The sequence below is a fragment of the Harpegnathos saltator genome, unplaced genomic scaffold (genome assembly GCF_003227715.2).
Source record: "Harpegnathos saltator strain DR-91 unplaced genomic scaffold, Hsal_v8.6 scaffold63, whole genome shotgun sequence".
NCBI lineage: Eukaryota > Metazoa > Arthropoda > Insecta > Hymenoptera > Formicidae > Harpegnathos > Harpegnathos saltator.
The window spans coordinates 274,155-292,500 of NW_020230460.1; positions in this window are offsets into that span (position 1 = coordinate 274,155).

An 18,346-nucleotide genomic window follows, 5' to 3' on the forward strand; every position below is an offset into this window, starting at 1 on the left:
AGTTTTGCAGCGCTAAGGAAAAAGTCGGATTTCTCACGAGACACTCAAGCTTTGCGGATCACGTGGTAGATTAGCGGTCGTCGAGCGACCGTCGCGTCATCGTCGTGCCTTGATTGTATCCGTTTTCGCGTGATATTTCGCTGAAATTAATGCAGCTCGGGCAAAATTCCGATGGGATCGCGCGTCTGGGACGAATTGGGGCGTAACGGCGAAGCGTGTTTCTCGACATTTTTATGTTTTATAATGCATAATTCACGTGTATACGCGAGTCTGGTGAGAATAAATGGCGGATGACGTTCGCAGTTCGATCGACGCGATGCGACGCTTTGTGTTCGTTTTGCCGTCGGCTCCACGCGCCTTTGTTGTGCATACGTTCTCGGTTCATGCGACTGGCATGGGAGTTTTGCAACTCGTCGCGCGCAATCCGTCATGATTTATTCGCGATTGTAATTAATAAGCCTTACTTGCATCGCGAAATCTCGCGATTTTATCGCCTGTTTTTATCTGTGTTTACCGTGACATCTAAGAATCGCGCGAGCGCGTTCGCAATCGGTCGATCACGTTGCGATCTTTCGTTACTCGCTTTCGGATTTCCTCTGTCGGATTTTGCGTCTTCGTGGCGAACATATCTCTTGCGTATCTGCTCGCGGCTATTTAGCAACATCCTTTATTGCGAATGCGTCATCTTGTTGATAAAAAGAGCTGTCGGAAAATCGTCCGAGCTCGCACGTGATTCTTATCTAAATGCGTAATTACTTCGATCGGATACAAAGGGAGGCTAAGCTGGCTTTCTGCGACGCGCGGCGAACTCTACGCGGTGAGTATTAAATAATATCGGAAATCGAATTTTGTAAGTGCAGTGCTGAGCGAAGTGCTGCGCGTCGGCTTCTTTAAAAAAAGGAAAAGAACGTTATCGCTGGTAGAGCTTCGCCAGACCCGTGGAATGTCGCGTTATTTATCGCGTGACGCAACGTCGAACCTGTTATCTTCTGGATAATTCCGATCAATAAATACAGTCTGTCTAAGTTATCTAAAATTTTTTCAACGACGCGATTGCACACGCGAGAATATATCCGCGGCTGTATCCGCTCCGAAGCGCGTTGTTTATTCAGTTGAGTTACTCAACTCCGGAGAGGACGCGTTATTGCTTGTTTATTACGCGCATTTCTCGCGCACGGAGTAACGGAGGGAGAATTCGTCGCCTTCATAAATGAACGAGCAAGCGAAGCAACAAACGATCTCTCTCTCTCTCTCTCTCTCTCTCTCTCTCTCCATACGCTAATGCAAAACGAGATCGCTCAGGTGAATAGACGAGGTGCCGTCCGTCGCGCGTTCGACCGCTTCTGCGCGGAGAACAAAACGGCGCCTCTCCTCCGCTCCGCGGCTACTCGTCGTCGCCGGCGAAATAATTTGCACAACTGCAAATGCGCCGGCGGCAACTGCAACCGCCGTTTACGAGACATTCTCGGCGGGCTGAATTATAACCGCGCGGCGAAACCCAAACGATCGCCGCCGCCTTTCGGCTGCCGCGTGGCCACGCGCGTTTGTCTAAAGTTCATATTTTTAAACCGCGCGTTTTCTTTATGCTTCCTCCTCGTCCCTTCCCCACGCCCCTCGTTCTGCCACGCGGCGTTCCGGTCCAACGTTCGAAACGCCGATCAGCCAGTCCATTGCCCCGCGCGCCTAAACTCGACTCCGTTCGCTCTTTCATTCGTGCCGGCGAACGCAGTCATTTCCGGCCATTCAGACATTTTTCCCGAAATTTCGCGCAACGCTCGCTCATGCGTTCAGTCATCGACCTTTCGACGAGCGCGCGCGATAACGGCCGCCGGCTGCACTTGCACCGCCGCCGTCGCCGCCGTCGTTGCTGCCGCGGCGGCAAGTTCGTTGCGGATACTCATATGTTTGCTGTTGCGTCACGGGATGTTTGCCCGTTCACTTATCCACGTGCGTCTTTATCCTCGTTCTTCTTGCGCCGTGCAGCAGCAGCAGCAGCAGCAGCAGCCGGTCGGCGAATCTAAGCGCAGCGTGTGTGCGCTCGCGGCGCGCCGAGAATCAACGTCCGAAATTTGCGTCATCGTCTCGCGATCTTTCCTCCTTCCTTACGTTTTTCTGATCGAGACGCGCGCTTTGGCGGCTCTCTCGGGCTAAGCCGACGGGAGAGATGTGCGAGGCCGCGGGCGATTGCGACGATCGAACGTTTTATTTTCTCGCGCCTTTCTCGCGCCTGGGAACGTCCACTATTTGCATGTAGCAGTTGATTCATCGCTAGAAAATAGCAAATCGCGGCGCGAATTTGTGATACGCATTATACATATGCACAGCGGGGTGTCCTTGAGACGGACGATCCTTCCTTCGGTGGAGGGGAGGTGACTCCAGGCTCCAGATTGAACGCGATTGAAGTGAAAGACAAATTTAATGAAAAATACGGTAATTATAGCTCGCGCGCAGACTTGCGAAAGAGATCGGCTTCTAATGTAAATACAAGTATCGAGCCGTATCTGCGCGCGTCCCTCGTGAATATATCAGTCGAGATTACGTTAGACGTTGATAGCTTCGGCAATCTCTTCGATAGCACTTATCTCATTAAATATGTGCTCCCAACGCGCTACGTTTGTAGAACTTTTTCTCCACTCCACTTTAGCGCGCGCCCGAGCCGCCTTCCTCCTCAAGGCGACCGTCTTGCTCAAGGATACCCTGTTATCGCGGCGCGGACGTGAAGTCGAAGGGAGAAGCAGAAGAACAAATTCACACTAAAATATCCCTCGCGCGAATAAAATTTCAAGCTCGAGTCGGGGCCTTCAAAAATCGTCGTCGAAGGCGTTAGAAATGGACCTGGCGACTCGGATAACACCGAGCGGCCGAGCAGTCCGCTCGGTCTTCCAAACACGCCGTTCACGGCGTTATTCGAATCCATTCGGCAAAATGGCGGAAAAATCGCGAGATGCGCGGCGCAACCGCGCGGTCGATCTTCGCGCCGTAAACGTCGTTTTTCCGCCGCCTTGCGCCTCGCGAGCGCCGGCACCGCGCTCGAAGATACGGGCGGTAATATGTCGTAATGTATCCCCGCCGTAATACCGGATCTCTCCCCGCGGGATCGCCGAGGAGAGAACGAAGTTAACCCGGCCAGCCGGTGAAAGAAGCGGCCGTGTGTGTGCGTCCGCCGCGCAGGGGAAGCTGTTAATTCCTGCGCTTTGACATCACAGCGCGACGCGCCCGCCGTCGTTTCTTCGTCGTTGCCGCTCGCGCTCTTTATCCCGCAGTCGCTAAATCGTAAAACGCGCCGAGCGCGTTTCTAAGTCGTCTCGTCTCGTCTCGAGGAGTCCCGCGCCGACCATTACCCGCCGTCGTGGTACGTGTAAGCGAGAAGATTAATGGCTTCATCGCCGGGAAACGCTTCGCGCGCGCGCGCGCGCGAGCAAGAAGAAGACGAAGAAGCATCCACCGCCGTGCGCGATCGCGCGCGATTCGCTCCGCCGTATTTCTGGTGCCGCGCGCGCGGCGCAGGGACGAAGGAAGAAGGGCCAATGCGCGCTTCTTCGGTTTTCAGTTACAGTCCCGGCAGCCTCGGCAGTTGTAAACCTCCGCGCCGCGAAACGCGTACAGAGCCCGTGTTATAGCCGCCGAATGGCCCAAGAGGCGCGCGAGATACACGCCGGGATACACGGGGGCTCGGCCTTAGAGAATATTTAGACTTTGCAGTATTTGTAAATCCTCAGATTCCTCATCTCGTCTTGAGATTTCTCAGGCGCCGCGCGGTCCTTTCCCTGCCGGCGCGCGGACGCGCGCCTCTTCTCTCCTTTGTGCGCGGCATTTTTGCCCGAGGTGCTACCTACGAGACGGAATAAACTGTCGCCATTATTATCGCCCGGCGGCGCGGCGTGTCGATCGCGCTGCGCGTCGTCGCTTTTATTCGGCCCGGCCGCGAAAGATCAATGTTCTCCCTCCGAGCTGCAGCAGCGCGATCGGCCCGGTCGCTTACGCGACGGCTGCGATGCACGCGTCGTTTATTTCCACTGCAGCCGGAATGATCGAAACGCGCTCGTGAGCTTCGGCCCGACACAATGGCACGATACGCCCGCGAATGGGCTACTGCCCGGTCTCTCCGCGGTTTCTCCGCTGAACCGTGACATAAATAATCCCGAGTTTCGTGCATCAATTTCAATGCACAAGCAGCGCTCGAGACTAATAACAACAATAATTACGCGCCTATGCAAATCCGTCCGGCTGCTCTCGACAGCAAGCAAGCAAGTAAGCAAGAAAGAAAGGAAGAAAGATACCGCGCACGGGCAAGTGGGAGGCGGAGGGGGGGGATTCGCGATGCTACGCGCGATCGCGCGTGTTTCTGCGCGGACGAGGGACGGTCGCCGAATTCGAGAGCCCGCGTTCTCCTCTCGCGCGGATGGGAACGCGCGAGGTGGAAGGGTACAACGAGGAGCGGTACGAGGTGGACAGACTCAATAGGTGACCTTGGCGGGCGGAGTCCTTTAAGAGCCGAATGGTCAACGTTCCGGGGACCTTCGGAGTCGCGTAGTCACGGACGGCCAAACTGCAGCCAGACGCTCCCAATAAAGCTCGCTCGTTCTCGGCATCTGCCTGCGCGCGCTGCACTCGCGGAGTGCAGCGTACACTCGTGACCAGCTCTTTCTCTCTCTCTCTCTGTTCTCTCGTTTACGCGAGAGACTAAACCCGGATCCCTGCGAATCCGAAGAATTCTTTCGGGCTCGCAAATCCGCGGGGCGGACAGCTCGTTTCGCCTATCACACGCGCGCAAAAAATTGGCGCGGCCAATGACGTGAATCGGTGTAACTACTCGTTAACCCTCGCCGAGCGCCTTTGCCTTCGCAGGTTCCGATGCCCTCTCGCCGTAACATGTGCCGCGTGTTTTTCCTCCTCCTTTTGTCTCGCATGTATGATTGATCTCTCGCGCGCTGTGCTCGGTGAGGGTTAAACTTCACCGTGCGATAATGCGCCCGGTGCCGTAAAGCGAGACACGAGGCACCGCGTGAGGGTCAGCCACGAAGGGTGGCTTGTATACTTTAGGACGTGGGAGAATTTTACGACTCGGGGAAATAAATACGCGGTGGATAAGCCGAAGTGTGTGTTCGCTCTTTGGTAGGAAATCTTACACGGCGAGTATGGTCGCGTGTGGACTTTCTCAATTGCTTTTATCAAACATGCTTTTTGCAAACACGTGGAATATGTGGAGCATTTGACGGTAATATTTTTCACATTTTTACGTGGGATAATTTTTTCTTGAAGACGAAATCTCTGGATACCATCTTATCCACACCGTATATATTTCCGTATATATTTCACAGCGACAATAAAATGGTCGAAAGATTCAGGATCCTCCCTTTGCTTCTCAGCTGTTTTATCTACTTGATTTTATGGAAATATGTTGTATTCCTTACAACATTGTTTCTTTGCCTTTCGCTTTGTACGAGGCAGCGGATCGTGATAAATGCAATGAGTGTCATACAATGTAAATATGATTAATATATCGAGCTCAACGAAACGTGTCACGGTGAGTGAATAATCGCGAATAACATATTGATTCTGTCACCGAATCGCGTTAACTTTGATCGGAAACCCGGAGTTGAAGCCGGCAATTATTTGTTGTACACGTACGAACAGGCGTATCTCGATCGTTAATATATTATTATACGTATATGTTACGACGGGCGGTTAAGCAGAGATTAATCTTTTATTCGGGATAATTTGCGTAAATTATTTTCGTCGAATTCGCGACATCGCGCTGATCGTAATTGCATATTCGCGATTTGCGAATAAAAGCGATGCGCCTTGCGGACATGAATTATGCACACGCGCGAATTTCCGCTCGCATATCCTGCTTCCCTCTCTCGTTTGCCGGCGGAATTCAGAGCATCACAAATTAAAGATAAATTAAGAAGGGACATGAAAAGTGTTGGGAATATGTATACAAAATGTTGACACGCGGCTGCATTGGTTTAAATAATCGGTCATTGGAAAAAGACAGGCCTGTGTCGATGTTTTCGCAGACGATCGTCTCGCGCAGAAGGAAGAAATTGACCCGGACTCGCCGACGCGCTCGCTAATGAATTTATTAATTGCGCTAAAGTATGTTCGTCCGCAACGAGGAAAAATTGATACGATAATGACGCTTCGCGTTTCAGTCGCTAAAGGCGAAGGGTGACGGCTGATGCATTATTGAAGACGAAAGTTACACGATTCTCATTGGTTATCGATTTTAACGACGCGATTGAAATCCACCAGCGGCTAATTAGTCTTCCCACGCGCATGAAATTCGCAGCATGAAAGCAGCTCGCGGCGGCGGCTCGCGTTTTATGCGGCGAGTGTCAATAGGTCGTTAAATTCCAAGCCGTACATTTGCAAATCGCATCGACCGCGCGGACTTTCGTGAGCCGAAGTATTCCCTTTTCTCTCCTTTTTTCGAAGTGAGTCGACGGCCCCGTTCGCAAACAGGCGATCAATCGACGGAGCGACTCGACGCTCGCGCGAATAAATTCGCGAGGATTTTTCATGCGGCGGTAATTGCGACGAGACGCAACGCGATGTCGCTCGTTACACGTTAATAATCGCGGCTGTTTTCCGCGGCTGTTGGACGCGCAGCGTCGCAACGCGATATCGCTCCCCGTCGACGAGTCTCTCCTGCGAGAGACGAGCGAGCGACGGACGCGACGCCGCGTCGTGTCCGTTGCAGTTTCGTGCATTCGCGTGGCTGATTCGCGTTACGTTTAACGTTAGCGGCCGCGATGACTCCATCTCGCTTCCCGTCCTTGAGCATTTTTTTCTTTTCGCCAATGCAGCCTCTCTCGATCGGAATCGAGCCCGGCGAATCGCGAGCCGCGCGACGATTGTCCTCGAAATGGAGGAGATGCAATAAAGATAATTGTATTCCATTCGAGACAGTGACGTCAGTTTCGCCGTCGATTACACGCCGGCGCGTAATGACGGTCGTTCCGCCGTTTGTGCCGTCGTGTTCTCACGCGCCCATCGCGTTTTACACCTGTCGAAGCCCTCGCACGGTCGTTACTTCTCGTTACTTTCCGCCGACCTTACGCTCGACTCGACGCCGAGATGATTAGAGTCGAGCGTTAATCAACTGCCGCTGTCGTAGGACAAATATTTCCGACCCCGGGACCCGGGGTTAATCCCATGTACCTTCCGAACGGCGTAGATTCGGACGTCTTTGTGTCGCGGCTGATTGAGAGGAAGGAAGAAGGGAGGAGGAATCGAAAAGAAAAATCGCGTGACATTGACGATTCGCGAGATACAGACGACCGCTGACAGAGGTCCAGAGGTATCTTGAGCGCGCGCGTGTTTAACGTCAAATGTTTAACGACCCCCCTCCCCCCCGTGGCCGGGGGGGGAGTCTCCGATTCTTTTTCGTGCTAAAGTAACGTCACACCGTGCGCGCGAATAAAGCTTAGAATTGGACGAGCGCGTCCGGACGTTAAGTGCGTGCGGTTGGCGAGGTTCTCGTTTAGCGAGTTGCACCATGCGCGTCTCTTACGCCGCCGATAACCGGCAAGAGCGATCGAATAAATTGTGTAACGATCACAACAGCGTCGGTCGCGTCGCATCGTCGCGTGACGAGGAAAGAGAGAGAGAGAGAGAGAGAGAGAGAGAGAGAGAGAGAGAGAGAGAGGGGGGTGGGAGGAGGGAGGGAGCACAACAGTCCGGATCCGCGATCATCGGCCGTTGAAGGCGAGCCTGCGCGATCGATAATCGCCTATTTTCGTCGGCGGAATCGGCGGGGGTGGGAAGCGGACGGGTGGGCGCGAAGGGTACGGGGCGGCCGGTCTGTCGGCGGACACTTTGTTTATCTACGTGGCGCGATGCAGAGAGGCCGCAGTTGGCTGCAGCCGCGGCGGTAATAGCCGAAGGCCAAGTCAAACGCGAGTCGATGACTCCTTTCTTCTTTCTGGTCTCTCTTTCTCAGCTGGCCGCGACGACGTGCTATACGGATCAATTCAGGGTCGTAACGATACCTCGCGCGTCGTCCACCAGCCGTCTTTTTCCCGAGCGCGGCCGTGCTCGAGGTAGGGGCACGATCTCAGGGTCGCGTTTTCGCGAGGACGAGAGGGGGGGAAGGTAGGAGGCAGCTGTAAAATATTTCGGGCCAAGGAAAGCCGGCCGCGCGCATATTTAGAACCCTATGCTCTCGCGCGCCCCGCGGCCGCGCGAGAGATCCTTGCCCTTGCTAACTCCCGAATCCTTCCTCGAGCACGAAACATCACGTTCACGTATCGCGACCCCGCGACCCCGCGGCTCGATTTTTCGCTCGAGAACGACGGTCGATGTCTCGCGCTTCCTCTGCAATGACGACCCTTCACCGCGTCTCTTTGAACTCGCTTGAGGTCCGCTTCGAAACCCTGATGTTCCTCGTGATTGCCGAATGAGGGTCCGCGCCGCTTTGAACACGCGTCGAACACGCGAATGCACTTATCCGAGATAGTTGATGGAAACGCGTCGAACGACCGGTCGATTACTTTGCGCGCCGAGAGAACGCCGATAAGAGACGCCAGTGGAGAAAGTATTTCGTCGGTACGGCGCATTGCCAGGGTCGTTCTGCGTTGCGCACGACGCACGCTTCGCGCTTAATGATGTCATTGACTCGCGAGCGACTCCGCGAGGCGACCATATCGCGAAAGCACGGGCTGGATACGCTCCCGGAATAAATTATTCGGCGCCGGGCCGTTTCGAACGAGGCGGACAGGTGCGATACATGCTAACGAATATGAATACGGATATCGCCGCGCGGAATGCCGTGCGCGAGACGCCGCTCGCATACTCGCCGCGCCGCGCCGCGCCGCGATACCGCGATAAGTAGCATCGCGGTACTTGTAATGTTCGCGCGGCAGGGACGGAGTCAGAGGGGAATCTCGGCGACTCTGAAATCTTGAGTAGGGGTATTTTAGAAAAAAGAAAAGAAAAGAGAAAATATGCATATATTTCGGACAAAAGTACACAAACACAGCGTATAAAATTTACATCACCGACGCAATATTGCGAGTATACATGTCATTCCACTTCATCTTTCCTCGCTGATACGGTAGATGATCCTCCGAACGCGACGCGCGAAAGCATCTCCGAGGAACACGAAATCCGTCGATCCGTGCGCGTGATACTTTTAATCCCGCGGTCTCATTTACGCAGCGCGCTTTCATTTACACCCTTTAATTTTTTGGCTACGGTGCGCTCAAAAAAAAAAACTATCAGTGTTGTGCGGAGTGCGATACTCGCACGATAGACGGTGGAATTCGTTGGCGTACGTCGTTATACTCACTGATACTGAGTTTTTAAGAATACTGCATTTTTAAGAACATGAAATCCAGTTCGATATCCAGTTGTTTAATCGATTGCGACGTGTAACAATAGGCTAATGCTACACTTTAGTGTATGGGAAAACGGTAAACCGGCTAGTAGTGAAAAAAATTTATTGGTCGTATATATATATATATATACGCCTTTCGCCGCCAGAGGGTTAATTATTACAGCCCACGGCTGATCAGCGGTGGTGCACGGGCGCGCACAGCGCCGCGGTTGAAAATCCGACATTTCTCGCGCCGCAACAAAACGCAGCGCGCGCTCTGAAAAAAAAACGCCTCGCTCACCCACAGCGGCGCGAGACTCTGCGTTCTCGTTCGAGGTGGGCCCCAGTTAGAGTAGCTATCGCGAGTTTCGCTCCTCGGCGTCGGAACTGCACGGGGGCCGGGGGCGCGGCATTTCGGTGGGGGCAGTCGGAGCCGGGAACGTCGAAGGGAGAGAGAAGTACGGGCGAGGAGGGTCGGGGACGGCGGGGAAGGGTAGGGAGTCGGAGTGCGGTGCAGCGCAGCGGCAGCAACGATGCAATTAGGCGAGTTATGCAGAATGACGTCACACTTCGGTCCGGGGTAACTGTGCTGAGTCAAGGACAGCCTGCCCAAGGCCCTGCCGAGCGCGACCCCTCCCTCCCTGCTGCCCCCTTCCTTCCGCCCTCCCCGGTCGCCGCATCGCGTGGAAACCCGCTCCTCCCGTCGCCGTGCGCGAATATCTCCTCTCTTTCGCCACCCTATCTTCGTGCTCTCTCTCCCTCTCTCTCTCTCTCTCTCTCTCTCTCTCTCTCTCTCTCTCTCGCTCTCTTTTTCTCTCTCTCTCTCTCTCTCTCTCCCTGCTCTCCTCCATCTTCCTCCGCGATCCTTCTGCGTCCTCGTTCTCTCTGCAGCCTCGTTGGTCTTTGTTGTCCGCGAACAAAGTGCATTGTCGTTAAGTTAAGTCACGCTCGATCGACCGTCGCGGACGAGATAGCGAGGAAAGGCGGAGGAGGAAACCGCAGCCGGTAGACGTAATCGTGCGACTGATACCGGGGCGTTTGTCATTAGAGTTGTACCGTGGCCTGGAAGGGCACCGAGAGACGAGAGGACCCTTTCGTCGAGACAGAGAGAGAGAGAGAGAGAGAGAGAGAGAAACGTGTCTTTTTCCTTCTCACTCGCGCGTGTTTCGATCGACAAGGCTTCGAGAAGAGCTTATCGCCGAATCACACCGCCTCACACTCGTTACGTAACCCCGCAAACTAGCAATTTATCGTCCTTCCCGCCTAGATTGCGAGTCTATCTGCGGTTGAACAGAGAGGAGAAGAAAATTTATTGAAACGAGCTTTAGCGCCTTCGTACTTTAGCAACGGACCGGCCGCGTTGTGATGTAATTTCCTGCAGCCTGGAAGCGCCCTCGCGCTCGGCTCGTCTGTAAATCCGAGCGATCCTCGCGGGAAAGCGTGCTGCGGCGATTATCCATTATTTAAGCGCGACTGTCTGCCCGCGAATATACAATCGTCAAACAATCGTCGGGCCGTGTGCGCGCGCGCGCGCGCCTCTCTTTCTCTCTTTCTCGTGCGCGCGGCGTGTTGGAGCGTCTCGATTTTATTTCTCGTTTCGGAGATGGGAGAACAAATAAACGCGTCGGCGAACGGCCCGACAGCAGCAGCGCGCAGCGGCACGAAGTCGGCCGGTTCGCCTTGGAAGCGGCGATCGCGTTAAAACGCATCGATCCGCCGCGCCGCGCCGGGCCGCGGGCGCGATTCCAGAGCGCGAGCGCGACTGGGAGATTATTCGGCCAGTGGAGGCGATGGCGCGCGATACTCGAAAAATCGCCGCGAGAGCACAAACGAGGTGTTGCTATATCGATCGGCGATTGCGTCACGGTAATCCTTTTTATCTGGGCCCGAAGCAGACGGTGTTTGTCGATCTAGTCTCGCCGGCGGCGGCGGCGGCGGCGGCGGCGGCGGCGGTGGCCGTGCACGACGAAAATAAAAAGAGAGATCATTGAACGCCCGACCATTTTTTCCTCGTTGTGACGTAGCCGTCAGTGATAACACCGGTCAATCTTTGGCAGATTCCGCCGGGCGATAACGCCGCGCTTGCACAAGTGCGTGTTTCGCAGAAATAACGCATGACGCTTTTTATGCGACGCACCGCGCGTTCGCTTGCGCGTTTCTACCGCGAGGAGAAAAGAGACGGAATAGATACGTATGCGCCAGCGAGTCGTGAGTTTCGCGAGTATTGCACTTGTATGTAACTTGGCGAGGAGATTCTCGTTCCCGGCGCTTTTCGAGGACGGAAACGGGGAGTCGGTGGTCGTCGCTTCGCTTCGCCTCGCCTCGCCTCGTCGCCGAGCCTCGGAACGTGAAATTTCTCGCGATCGCGCTTCTTCAATGCCGATTCGCGCGGATGCGTAATGAGCTGCGCTCGATTCGCAGCGCGACCTTTCCGCGATTCGTTCGAATGTCACGCGAGAATGACGCGTAATGACGCGACCAGGTCTTCGTAAGGGGAGTCGATAAGACCTTTTTCCGCGTGCGATTCCGGTATCGCTTTATAGGGAAGTCGGGCAATTCGCTCGCGCGAGATTCATGGTCTCGGTTGATGCACAAAGCCGAGTCTGCGCGTGTTTCTTTCCGAATTCAAGGATGAAATAGCGCTGATGTTCTCCGTTAGACGCGATTTCATCCAAACTCCGTAAAATTTCCACAAGGAAAAGGAATTTTGAAAAATTGCAACAACAGCGGGAGGATCGAATTCTGTTTAATTATTCGCTGGAAGAAGCTGCCACGCTTCAGTTTTTTTTCCAAGAATCGTTTTTGTGTGCGCGAGTGTGCATTTTCGACGCGGCAGGTCTTGGCTTTCGATCGAGCGTTTTCGAATTCTCCGGTTACGCGGACACTTCTGTTAGCAAGCGTTAACAAAGCGGATACGCGGCGGCTGCACTCGGCCGCGTTATTGTTTTCCAGCATAACACGCAAAACGCGTGCGCACACGCGGCCGTTCAACTTATTATTTCTGCAATTGCGCTTATCGTTGTTTTTGCAACGACGTTATTTTGCGCAGCGAGATAAGTCGGCTCGTTGTTGCGCGCACGAGAAGATACCCGCCGCGCTTCGCAATTAACTTTCCGCCGTAGAGATTAACGAAGCCGAGAGAGATTTCTCGTGAAACTTTGCCGAACGATTAAATAATAGCGCGGCACGTTGTGCGTAATTGGCAAGGACTTTCTTTCCATCCATCATTGTGATTATACGAATGTGCGCGTATCGTTTGCGCGCGCTGCTAAACTCTCGCGACACGTTTCTCCGAAGCGATCTGTCTTTCGTTGAAACGCAATTTTCGCGTTCGAGGGAAATAACCGCGCGGCATCCTCGGCGCTACACTCACGCTTATTAAAATGACACTTATTAAAAACACATCGCACTGAAATATGAATGCCGCGGTCCGTTCGTAACGCACAACACAAAATGTCATGTGCTAAAGTTCAAAAGTCAGCGAGTGAGACGCAAAAGCTACCTAACCGGGCCGCGAATGTGTGTTCTCGCTTGCTCTCTTTCGCTTATTCCTAAACCGTTCAGCAAAATATACGCGATGATGTTCAATGATGTCCAATTAGGCCGTAGGCCTAATTGGACCCGTAGGCAGTCAAATGGCAGTCGAATGGGTCGGTCAGACGGTCGCAACTTATGGGTGGACAACTTATTTCTCAGCTGGACGACAAGCGACAAGCGAGGAGATGACGAGACGGCGATCGGTGTGTGCAGACAGAAATAATTTGCGAATAACAATCCTCTCTGCGCGCGCGACAACGTCGCGAGAGCGGGCGAGATCTCCCGCTCGACGGACGATCGTTTCCACGACGCGATTTCGCAAGAATTCGCGGCGCAACGCGTTACAATCCCGCTAATACACGCCGACGTGCGCGCGAGCGCCAGCTCGCGTAAGAATACTGAAATTCTATGTCATGGACCCAGCCTTGAATTAAGCCTACGACGCGACCAACCCAATTATATATTTATTTGCTACGTAATATCTCTCGCGTTGGCCCTGATCCGACCGCAGCATGCAACTCTTGTATAATCGGCCATTATGTAACGCGACGGAGGCGTGCGACAATCGACATCGGCCGGGCCGGGATTAAAGCCCATCCGCGACGATGATCGCGAGTCGTCGCGCTGCAGGTGGATTGAAAATCGCGTGATTAGCCCGTCAATCCCGCGTCAAGGTCGCGCCAAACATAAATACTCCCCGCCACGAGAAAGAGAGATGATACCGCGCGGCCATTACATAGCTAGCCCTATTTTTGGCGGTTGCCTTCCGTGACGTTAGAAAGCGCGGTGAAAAGGGCGACTGCATTATTACGAGCTGAGCGCGCGTCGTTCTTCGCGGCGGCCGCTGCGAATAGCAATCTGGGCGTTTCTGTAAAAATCGCCTCGCTCGTTATATCGCTCGCGTGTTTCTTATTATTTCATCACACGACGCTGCTCGCCGAGACTGCTCTCGAGTGGCCTCTTGCCGAGGACGACCGAGAGAATCGTACATTGCACGGGATATGTGATACAATGTAGCGCTGCAGATAACACTAAAATGACGCGATACCAGACCAGATAAGAGGGCAGAGTCGCTCGACGCTTGCGAGAGGAATCAGCCGCGAGACTCGCAGGCTCGCGAGCCTGCGCGTATTAGCAGCCGCGGCCGCGGCTAATATATGCTCGCGATGCATGTGCGAGACGCGGCGCGTCGTCGTCGTCGTCGTCGTCGTCGTCCGTCGAGTCTCGATTTCTTTTCTCGCTCGAGTTTCGTCCGCGCGATGCGGATATAATTATATCGACGACGAGATTGCTTGCTCCTTGGCCGGACACGCGGACGTAAATCACTGTGATCGATTGTTACCCGGTGTTAGATACAAAGACAGTGTCGAAGGTGAGCAGATTGGACGGGAGCAGACCGCGCGCGCGGCAGAGATAAAATCGCCAATGACATTTTCCCTTACGTCGTAAAGAGACAGACACGCCGGGCGTATGTGTCATTTCACCTTGCCATTATAGCTGCGCTAACGGTACCGCGCAACCGGCCGCGCAACGTCGCGCGTCCCGATAGGGAGGACAAAAATTTTCCTCCTTTTCTTTTCTCTCTTGCTCTCCGTCGATATTACCTCCGCTTTACGGCACCTCGCGCCAGCGACGCACAATGCTCCGTTTAAGACACCGTGATTCATTATTTCCCTCCTTTTATTCCGGCATTTTTCTCCGATATGCTTGGAAAGCTCAGTCGATCTCAGTCGATTTCGATAATGATTCCCGGCACATTACGGGGAGGATATTGCGCGAAATAGTGTCAGCGAGATAATCGTTTTGATTACGATACGATCCAACACACCGAGGTGAACACACACACACACACACACACACACACACACACCGAGGCAGCAGCGCACGTTACGAGACGTGTAATTCATTATAAGATAGTTGTTTGCTTGAGTTACCTTGTGTGCTGTAATAACTGTAGAGCCGCGAGCGTTACATAAAATAGTTATAACGCGCGGTGTGCTGTATCAAAAATGCATCGCAAGTAGCCAGTCTGGCTACGTTGTGTCGACGGGACTGCGGCGGTATCGCACTCGACGGATCACGATTTAGCGCTATTAATCAACTCTGGCGGATTAAATTCTCTCGACAACGACGACAACGACGATGCGGCAACTTCGTAATTTTCATCGCGCGGTTTCCATCGTCGCGCGAGAGCACGGAATCTTTTCTTCTTTCATTTACGCTAGTCTTTGCTACATTGTTCTGCTTTTATTTTCTGTGTGTTCTTCTGTAACTGCATTTCGATTTATCCGTTTTGGGACAAAAGGATAAATCTAGACGATATATTATTCGCATCGGAGCGCGTAGCAGGGAGTCTATTCGTGAGAAAATGAGTGACGAATCGGATTTACGTTTTCCTATGCTTGTGAAACTTGAAATGCCCGTATTACACGCAACATCAGATTACAAGCAGTGCAGCCGGGGAATTATATGACGTACGACGTTATGGGCGTTATGTATGTACCTCAACACTCGGAAGATTCACGTTTCTAGGTAGTTTCGGCTCGGGGAATGTTACGGATATTCGGGCATCATGACTCAAAGTTGTGCATTGCGACACTTCGGTATCCACTCTAACGCTCGAAGCGTGTGAAACATTAAATTTGAGGCTGATGAAAAGAATACCATATACAATAGTTTGTGCAAGGATACCTGAACTCTACTATCCCCAACTTATAGTTGGACGGTTCTGTGTTGAAAAATAAATGGTAAAGTTTTAGCCAACACATGTCCGCAAAAACTTTATTTCTGAGATATAGCCTTCGGAAGATTACAACAACGTTGCTATAAGCGATAAGCGACATTTTTTTCAAGATAGTACCTATTAATTTCGATAATTTCTGAAGATTAATCGAAGAATCATTCATTGTGACGTTAGTACATTGTTACCATTTGTCGCGAAATTAAAAAAATGTATTATTTTCCTTTGATATCATAGATGCCTACACTTGCGAGAAGCTTGCGGATAATAGAAGTTTCGAATCATTTTTATAGCAACATGTGTCTGGAGTTATTTATCTGTGAAATGATGATTTTGACATGACTAATTGAAAGATATGTATATTTTGTGTAAACCGAGATTTTGCGGCAGCCGTATCTCAGAAATTAACTGCCCGAAGACATGTTTTTTAGTTAGACTTTTTTGCCTATTCTTTTGTGTAAAATCTGTTCTGTGAGTTTGCCGATGGAGTTTAGATACACCTTGTATATCGGATATCAGATTAGTCGACGACGAAAACAAAACTTAGGGAATTCTTTTTAAATTCTATTCCCTCCACGATCCCTAAATGCTAATATCGAATGCAGGCTCGAAGAGTCCCGAGAGCGCCTGACAGATGCGAAATGTAAGTTCGCTCGGTGAAGGAGACGAAAAAGAGAGAGGGAGAGAAAAATAACGCGTAACGCGCGCGGATTCGCGCTGGATTGAAATATCGCGCAGGTGGTTTCTATTACGCAGAGGCACGGTGATAGGCGTGCGGGGTGACGTGGATCAAAGAAAATTCTATTGCGCTCACGGACGAGCACACGAAGGCCGACGTTCCAGCAGAAACGGTAAAATGACGAATAGTGGTAACGCCGATACGCACACGCGCCTTACGCGGCTCTCGGCACATCGAGATCCTATCGCCCTCCTTCAACTATCACGTAACTAACGTGTCAGATATCGATCTGCGGCATGAACGGAGCGGCATGTCGGCCGCTCGACACCGTGGTTTACGAAGATACTCGCGTATTAGTGTGCAACATTGTCTCTCGCGCGATGACAATCTGATCGAACGCGCGACTCGGGCCGCGCTGCGATAAAAATCCGTAACGGGCTGCCGTTACGTAATCTGAGTGGTGTTTAATATTCTTTTGCGGCCAGAGGACGAGTTTTAACGAGAAAAATTGCCCGGTTATTAATCTTTTTAACAGGGATTTTTTTTGAAATGCTATTTTGTTTTTAAAATATATTCTAAATATTGTTGTGTATATTTTATGTCTACAGTTTATTTCATTGTTTTTGCTTTATTTGAGATATTTATCTCGAATGGTTGTCGAGAATTGATTAGCATCTCCGGACGGACTGAACGGTTGTGTTGGAATAGTTTCAAAGCTCGAATAATAGTTCAGACGTAACAGTAAATAGCCGAGACACGTGTGTGAAGATTCGGATAGTTTCCAAGAGAAGTATCCGATACTTGGAATTCTGAGCCACATAAGCGTTTCAAGAAGCGATCTCCTCTAAGCTTAGCTTCGCGCGGTGTGTAATAATTACGTGTACGTTGAACTTAACCCTCATTCGCGCCAAACGGAAAGCTTATACGCGACGCTTCTCTTTATATGACGAGGAACACGTAAGCCCGCACGGCCTTTATCACGTTTGTGAGTCAGCCGGAAGAATGGTTGCACAGCAACGAAATGGCGCTAGCCGGCTCTTCGATCGCTACCCTTCCCTTCTATGGACGTTAACTTCACTCGATAACCTCCCTTATCTCTCGAATCTTTATTTTTTATTAATCATCTAACGCTGCCCTTGTTAGCTTCTTCTTTCTTTCCTTTTCTTTTCTTTCTTTAGTTCATACAGTAGCTCGACCTCCGTTTTCACAGAAGCTTCCAGGAAGTTTATTTTGCCTTTTATCCGTCATACATAAACGAGATATTTTTTTTAAAGGAAGAGGGAAAAATGATAAAAAAATGTAAAGAAAGTTTTGCGAGACAGGTGAGAGCAAAAGCGTAGATTATTGTTATCGAAAATGACGCGGGGGGGCGTCATTCGATTTTTTTCTAATCCTCGCCAGTTGTCGCTTATCACATACTTCTAACGCTATTTTTCACGAGCCTATTTCCGTTCGGCAATCGTCGATCGCTCGATGTTCGTCTATTTCGAGAACGGGCCGACATTCGAGTGCCACCGGGAGGAACGGCAGGCTTTCGCGGTCGTTGATTTTGCATTCCCGCCGATTCCATGTCCCACTGGTCTACTCAGCGTCTAATTCTATTGTCGCGGTCGTCGGTATTACGGTATGCCGGTGACTGCATAAAAGGAAATCAGCGCGCCGCGACGACGACGACGACGTCGTCTATTTCCGGGCCGAATCAGTTCGACTCCCGCGACGGCCCTTTCGCTCCTTTTGCTTCGTTTGTCGCGACGGCGCGTTAATTGGGACGAGTTATTTCGAGAGCGCGTTCGATACTTCGACTCGACTCGTCGGATCTCATCGTGTCGACGCGTCGGCCATCCGGCTCGCGGAAAATGGATCGTCGAGCTTTCCGCCCACTGTTATGTACGATCGCCACACCGTTATTTGCGATTGTTGTATATGCAACAATCTCGGACGATCGCGAGATCGCAATGACGAACGTGTCCTCGGCTAACGAGTGACGTAATCGCATCTTACCTCGCAACTCGTCGCAAAGTACAAACTTTTCACAAACAACGGAAGCGATAACTTTGACTCTCAACTT